Consider the following 8897-nt stretch of genomic DNA (forward strand, 5'->3'; position numbering starts at 1 on the left):
AGGATGAATCCATCATCCTTGGCAGACCCTTCCTAACCACAGCAAAAGCTGTGATTGATGTTGACAGAGGAGAGTTGGTCCTTCAATTGAATGAGGACTACCTGGTATTCAAGACTCAAGGTTCTCCTTCTGTAACCATGGAGAGGAAGCATGAAAAGCTTCTCTCAATACAGAGTTAAACAAAACTCCCACATTCAAACTCTAAGTTTGGTGTTGGGAGGCCACAACCAAACTCTAAGTTTGGTGTTGAGAGGCCACAACCAAACTCTAAGTTTGGTGTTGAGAGGCCCCAACCCTGCTCTGATTATCTGTGAGGCTCCATGAGAGCTCACTATCAAGCTATTGACATTAAAGAGGCACTTATTGGGAGGCAACCCAATGTTATTTAATTATATCTATTTATTTTCCATTGTCATTTGATGTTTTCTTTAGGTTGATGATCATGTGAAGTCACAAAAACAACTGCAAAATTAAAAACAGAATGAAAAACAGCATTAAAAACAGCTCACCCTAGAGGAAGAGCTTACTGGCGTTTAAACGCCAGTAAGAGTAGCAGAATGGGCGTTAAATGCCCAGTCTGGCACCATTCTGGGCATTTAACGCCAGAAATAGGCACCAGACTGGCGTTTAACGCCAGAACAGGGCACCAAGTTGGTGTTAAAGGCCAAGAAGGGCAGAAAAGCTGGCGTTAAACGCTAGAAACAAGCAGCAACCTGGCGTTTAACGCCAGAATTGCACTCTAAGGGCGTTTTGCACGCCTAAATGGAGCAGGGATGCTAAGTCCTTGACCCCTCAGGATCTGTGGACCCCACAGGATCCCCACCAACCTCAACTCACTCTCTCTTCTTCACACCTTTTCATAACACTCTTCCCCAAATACCCTTCACCAATCACCTCATTCACTTTTCCCCAAAACACCACCTACCTTCAAATTCAAAACTCTTTTTCCCTCCCAAACCCAACCCCTAATACACGAACCTAACCCTCCCCCCACTCCTATATATAGCCCATATCACTCCTTCAATTTCCCACATCACAAACATCTTATACCCCCTTGGCCGAATTTACCCTCTCCCTCCATCTCCTCCATTTTCTTCTTCTTCTCCTTCATTCTTTCTTCTTTTGCTCGAGGACGAGCAAACCTTCTAAGTTTGGTGTGGTAAAAGTGTTGCTTTTTATTTTTCCATAACCATTTATGGCACCTAAGGCCGGAGAAACCTCTAGAAAGAGGAAAGGGAAGGCAAAAGCTTCCACCTCCGAGTCATGGGAGATGGAGAGATTCATCTCACAAGCCCATCACTAAGAAAAGGATGGAGCAAGCAAGAGAGCCCACTCATGGACCTCAACAAGAGCATGAGGAAATTTCTCATCATGAAATTCCTGAGATACCTCAAGGGATGCACTTTCCTCCACAAAACTATTGGGAGCAAATTAACACCTCCCTAGGAGAATTAAGTTCCAACATGGGACAACTAAGGGTGGAGCACCAAGAATATTCCATCCTCCTCCATGAAATTAGAGAAGACCAAAGAGCCATGAGGGAGGAACAACAAAGGCAAGGAAGAGACATTGAGGAGCTCAAGCACTCCATAAGATCTTCAAGAGGAAGAACAAGCCGCCATCACTAAGGTGGACCCGTTCTTTAACTTTCTTGTTCTTATTTTTCTGTTTTTCGTTCTCTATGCTTTATGTTTGTTTATGTTTGTGTCTTTATTTACATGATCATTAGTGTCTAGTGTTTATGCCTTAAAGCTATGAATGTCTTATAAATCCATCACGTTTCTTAAATGAAAAATGTTCTTAATTGCAAAAGAAAAAGAAGTACATAGATTTCGAATTTTAAAATAGTTTAATTATTTTGATGTGGTGGCAATACTTTTTGTTTTCTGAATGAATGCTTGAACAATGCATATTTTTTATATTGTTGTTTATGAATGTTAAAATTGTTGGCTCTTTAAAGAATAATGAAAAAGGAGAAATGTTATTGATAATCTGAAAAACCATAAAATTGATTCTTAAAGCAAGAAAAAGCAGTGAAAGACAAAGGCTTGCGAAAAAAAAGGGGGCGGAAAAAAACAAAGAAAAAGAAAAAGCAAGCAGAAAAAGCCAATAGCTCTTTAAATCAAAAGACAAGAGCAAAAAGCCAATAACCCTTTAAACCAAAAGGCAAGGGTAAAAATGATCCAAGGCTTTGAGCATTAATGGATATGAGGGCCCAAAGGAACAAAATCTTGGCCTAAGCGGCTAAACCAAGTTGTCTCTAACCATGTGCTTATGGCGTGAAGGTGTCAAGTGAAAAGCTTGAGACTGAGCGGTTAAAGTCATGGTCCAAAGCAGAAAAGAGTGTGTTTAAGAGCTCTGGACACCTCTAATTGGAAACTCTAGCAAAGTTGAGTCACAATCTGAAAAGGTTCACCCAGTTATGTGTCTGTGGCATTTATGTATCCGGTGGTAATACTGGAAAACAAAATGCTTAGGGCCACGGCCAAGACTCATAAAGTAGCTGTGTTCAAGAATCAATATACTGAACTATGAGAATCAATAACACTATCTGAATTCTAAGTTCCTATAGATGCCAATCATTCTGAACTTCAAAGGATAAAGTGAGATGCCAAAACTGTTCAGAAGCAAAAAGCTAAGAGCCCCGCTCATCTAATTAAGACTGATCTTCATAGATGTCTTCGGAATTCATTGTATATTCTCTTCTTTTTATCCCACTTTGTTTTTAGTTTCTTAGGGACAAGCAACAATTTAAGTTTGGTGTTGTGATGAGCGGATAATTTATAGGCTTTTTGGCACTATTTTTACATAGTTTTTAGTATGTTTTAGTTAGTTTTTACTATGTTTTTATTAGTTTTTATTCAAAAATTACATTTCTGGACTTTACTATGAGTTTGTGTGTATTTCTGTGATTTCAGGTATTTTCTGGCTGAAATTGAGGGACCTGAGCAAAAATCTGATTCAGAGGCTGAAAAAAGACTGTAGATGCTGTTGGATTCTGACCTCCCTGTACTCGAAATGGATTTTCTGGAGCTATAGAAACCCAATTGGCACACTCTCAATTGCGTTGGAAATTAGACATCCTGGACTTTTCAGCAATATATAATAGTCCATACTTTGCCCGAGTTTTGATAATGCAAACTGGCGTTTGAACGCCCACTTTCTACCCTATTTTGGCGTTAAACGCCAGAACTGGCATAAAAGCTGGAGTTAAATGCCCAAACTGGCACCAAAGCTGGCGTTTAACTCCAAGAAGAGTCTCTACACGTGAAAGCTTCAATGCTCAGCCCAAGAACACACCAAGTGGGCCCCGGAAGTGGATTTCTGCACTACCTGCACTTAGTTACTTATTTTCTGTAACCCTAGCTACTAGTTTAGTATAAAAACTACTTTTAGTGATTTATTTTATATCCTGGATCAGTTTTATGCTATCATAGATCATATTGTACACGTTTGGAGGCTGGCCTCATGGCCATGCCTGGACCTTCATCACTTATGTATTTTCAACGGTGGAGTTTCTACACCTCATTGATTAAGGTGTGGAGCTCTGCTGTTCCTCTTGAATTAATGCAAAGTACTATTATTTTTCTATTCAATTCAAGCTTATTCTTATTCTAAGATATTCATTCGCACCCAAGAACATGATGAATATGATGATCAAGTGACACTCATCACCATTCTCACTTATGAACGCGTGCCTGACAAACACTTCCGTTCTACATGAAAACAAGCTTGAATGCATATCTCTTGGCCTCCTGGGTCACGACGCATGGTTGCCTCTTCTGACAACAGAGCCCTCCATTCCGTGAGATCAGAGTCTTTGTGGTATAAGCTAGAATCAATTGGCAGCATTCTTGAGATCCGGAAAGTCTAAATCTTGTCTGTGGTATTCCGAGTAGGATCTGGGATGGGATGACTGTGACGAGCTTCAAACTTGCGAGTATTGGGCATAGTGACTGACACAAAAGGATCAATGGATCCTATTCCAATATGAGTGAGAACCGACAGATGATTAGCCGTGTGGTGACAGCGTATTTGGACCATTTTCACTGAGAGGATGGACGGTAGCCATTGACAACGGTGATCCCCCAACATACAGCTTGCCATAGAAAGGAGTATGAATGATTGAATGAAGGCAGTAGGAAAGCAGATATCCAGAAGGAGCAAAGAACCTCTATACGCTTATTTGAAATTCTCACCAATGAATTACATAAGTATCTCTATCTTATTTTCTGTTTTAATTACATTTTAATTATCAAAACCTCATAGCCATTTGAATCTGCCTGACTGAGATTTACAAGGATGACCATAGCTTGCTTCAAGCCGACAATCTCCGTGGGATCGACCCTTACTCACGTAAGGTTTATTACTTGGACGACCCAGTGCACTTGCTAGTTAGTTGCGCGGAGTTGTGAAAAAGAATTGAGATTATGATCGTGCGTACCAAGTCGTTGGCACAGTTGAGATCACAATTTCGTGCACCACGCACACACGAGTTAGGAAGGATCGTCTGTTGGGGGCGCTAGCACAGGTTGTGCGAGTGAACAGACAGTAGGAATTTTGGCACTTGTGCGTACGTTCACCCCTGTGCGTACGCACACATTTTGAAAACTTCCTGGGCGTGCGGACGCACACCCCTGTGCGTACGCACACGCCCTGCTTCTCAAATTTAAAATTTGTTTTCAACTATTTCACGTTCCCAACAAGATTGTAAGCTTCTGTGACACCATTTTTAGACTTTTGGGCTTAATTTTGGGTATGAGAACTTGGGAAAGAACTTTAGAGACTTGGTTGATGTCATTTTGAAAAGATAGCAAATGGAGGTTTAGGTTTCTGGTGTACCGAGGATGAATTTGGTTGAGAGAGGAGAAGAGTAGTGACCCGGGTGATTGCAGATAATAAATTGAGACACTGATGAATTGATGAGTTTGGGATGGAAAGTATGAATTGATGATGGATGTGATGAGTTGAGGACTCAAAAAGGAATGGCTGATCTTGATGGATGTTGAGAGTGTGCCAGGCACTATATCCTTGGAATGTTGAGAGTTGATAATGGGAAGTGATTTGAGATAAGAAATGATGACGATTTGAGATTGATGGACTTGTGGATGTGGATAGTGAGCCAGGCACTATATCCTTGGAATGATAGTGAGCCAGGCACTATATCCTTGGAATGATTTGTGATGAATTATATGTTGTTGTTGTTTTTCCTTCTCTGCCGCAAGAGTGTGCCATGCACTATATCCTCGGATTGAGCATGCAAGTGTGTCAGGCACTATATCCTCAGAACAAAAGCATGCCAGGCACTAGGGGTGTTCGCGGTGCGGTTTGGTTCGGTTTTAGAGGAAAAAGTCATTCGATCCGAACGCTTAATTTATGTGCGGTGCGGTTTTTTAAATAAAAAAAATTAAATACATATAACAAGTCTCAACATCAAATTTTAAATAATCAACAATGACATAACAAGTCTTAACAATATTTTAAAAAGCTAACGATAACATAACAATAGAAATAAAATTATAGGTTAGTTAAAATTGGATTGGATCGGTTATGAAAAGTATATCCGAAATCCGATCCAATCCAGCGGTTTGCAAAAAATAGAATCCAATCAAATCCCAATTAGTGCGGTTTTAATCGGATTTCAGCTTGGATCGGATTGGATGAGCGGTTTAATTTGGATCGGTTTGGATTTGAACACCCCTACCAGGCACTATATCCTCGGAAATGGCAGAAAGGGTGTGTCAGGTTGGCATTTATAGACCGACAAGTGATATCACAAGCCAATAGGACAGGCATTCATCATATGCATCTCTTATGTGCTTGTTTGCTTTGACTACTTGGGTTTGACTAATTGTATAATATGCCTACTTGCTTCTTGAATGACTTGCCATATATGATTATTACCTGTGTATTACTTGCTTGTATTAATTGTGTTTGTCTGGTGCTAAGGATGTTAGGTAGGCGATGAAGATGGGATCGCACGGAGGTTAGAGTGGCAAAGGCTGTGGGATACAGTGGTGAAATTAGTATTAGTTAGAACTCCCCTAAGTTTAGATAACCCGGTTTATGGTTTAAGTTCTTGATTTATTTATTTTATTTCGTTTAAGCTTGAATATCCGTTTTAATGTGAAGTTCTAGGATTGCCTTCGGTGTCCCGGAGCCTTACATCTTACATTATTGGGCACTATTACCATACTAAGAACCTCTGGTTCTCATTCCATACTTTGTTGTTGTTTTTCAGATGCAGGTCGTAATTCACCTCGGTGAAATTGCAGACATGGTGACAGAGCGAAGTACGGTTCTTTCCTCGTATGTTTCTGTTTTTCTTCTGTCATAGTATTCTTTCACCTTTTGTATATTTAACTTTATAGCCTTAGAGGCTTATTTGAGAGATAAGTTGTATATGCTGTTTTAATTTCAAAACTCTGTATTCTTCTATTTGTAAATAGTCGGCTTAAACACCGCAAGCTGCGGATAGTTCCCTATGATTATTATAATATTGTATCTATATATACGTTTTATTCTTTTACATCTATACCTTGTGTCTTGTGCGTTAGCTTCTTGTGAACGTTCCGCGCTTTTGTAATTCTGCCTTTGAGCTTAATCCTTCATCGGGCTTCTAGAATATATTATTTTCTTCTATATATAAATATGTATAAGCCTTAGGACTGTCGTAACCTCTGATTAACCTTTGCTTTACGGCTAGAGGTAAGGCTTAGGGTAATTGGGGTGTTACATGGACAAACGCCACTGCCTCTTACCTGGGGTCTCAACTCTTAATCAAATTCACAAATCATCACTTTCGCAACCACAATTTATTCTTTACTGAATAACTCAAAATCAAATTATAAGATCCTAAATTAAAATCCAAATCCTTCTAATAAGTATTTCAAACGAAACTTTTGGTTTTATAAAAATTTCAGCAGCATCTCCTCTAAAATTCGGACTATGCCACCCTTCAAGGGTCCCTGCCAAACTATCTTTTATTCTCAAAGATCAGTTCTGATAAATCAAACAACTCAAATCCAATGTCAAAACATCTATAAATCTAAAAGCTAACCAGGTTCAATATCATAATTATTTCCAACTCTCAATTCATTACCAATAAATCAAACCAATGTTTTCTCAAATTCTTTCCAACGGTTTCAAACCCAAGTCATTCCTTACTTTAAATGTATAAACCAAACTTTCATACAAAACTCTTTCCTCGATACGTGTAAATATGTAAACCAGATTCTTTTCCAATCATAGAATCATTTTCTCAAAATAAGCCTATAAATCGGATTTTCAAATCAAAATCACTTTTTCGTATATTTTTACAAGAACTCGGATAGAACCTCCCTTCAAAATTTGACTTTGCCACCCTGATAGGCTCCCTCACTTTCATAATTTCTCAAGTCAACAATCAAATCAAAACATCAACCTAACCAGAGATTCCAGCATCAATCACAACCTCAATTCAAACTCAATTCATATAACTCAACTTATATTTCCAATTCAACAAGTAACACCAAATTTATCACCATTCACCATCACAATACAACCAGCAGCAACTATAACAATATATATCATCATCAATAATAGAGTCACAATTAACAAATACACATATAGCTAATCCAACCACCCAATCCTTTACAGCACCATCAAACAAACTAAAAATCAATTTCAGCATATTCAAACATACTATCACCAACAATTCTTAACTTCATCAATACTCATAAATTAGTCATACAAAGTATTTATAATTTATTCACAATTACTCAATAATATGTTTGGCATTCTTAAATAAAACAACTCTTAATTTTAAAATGAACCCCCTACCTTAAATAGTCAAAACTGAAAGCTATACAGCGCGTCGAAGACCCTTTTTTCTCGGCCCGCAACAGCGGCATCCATCAAACACCACATCCAGTCACAAAAACTTTGACCCTGAGATATTAATGTTACAAAAACCTCAACAAACTATAACAAAATGCTAACGACAAGGGTTTTAAGGCAAGAACAGCTTATTGTACCAAGCAAGAATCAAGAACTAAGCAGCGGTAGCTCCATCAGTTGATCCTGGCGACACCCATGCCATACCCGGTAACCAGAACGGCAGCGGAGCAGCTCTAACAACCGCATGTAGCTCAGTGGCAACCTTCAACCACAACAGAAACCACAACGACAAAACTCCTCCCCACCATCACCTTCTCTCTCTTCCCGGCGTCTTCCTCTCCCTCAGTCCAAATTGGCGACGGGCTTGACCCCACCAGCAATGGCGATGGCGGCGGTAGCATGGGACCTCGTCCGCTCCATCACGTTCTGCTCTTCACGTATGGCTCTCTCTTCCGTGTTCGGCGGCTGTGCTTCGGCAGCTAGGCGTGGTGGCAGCAGCTCCCCCTCATCTCTTCTCTCTTCCCTGTCGCAGCCTCACTCTCGAATCTCTCTCTTCATCTCTTTTCATCTCTCTATGTGTGTGTTGGTCTGAAGTGTGTGTTAGGTAAGGAGTGGGGTACGAGAGGTGAGTGACGGTGAGGCAGTGAGGCGGTGGCTAGGTTAGGGTTAATGTCAATTAGAGTTTGGATTTGGGAATTAGAGTTTAGGTAGAGTATTAATTAAAAATCAAATTTAATTCAATAATATTATCTATAAAAATATTATTTAATTATCAAGTTGGTCTGATAGGTAAGGAGTGGGGTACGAGAGGTGAGTGACGGTGAGGCAGTGAGGCGGTGGCTAGGTTAGGGTTAATGTCAATTAGAGTTTGGATTTGGGAATTAGAGTTTAGGTAGAGTATTAATTAAAAATCAAAAAAATCAAATTTATAATATCTATAAAATTACTATTTAATTATCAACTTAAAATTTATTTTCAAATAAATACTCTAAATTAATAATTAGAGATCATAAAAATAA

This window comes from Arachis ipaensis, chromosome B02, assembly GCF_000816755.2.
Source record: "Arachis ipaensis cultivar K30076 chromosome B02, Araip1.1, whole genome shotgun sequence".
In the NCBI taxonomy this organism is placed as follows: Eukaryota; Viridiplantae; Streptophyta; class Magnoliopsida; order Fabales; family Fabaceae; genus Arachis; species Arachis ipaensis.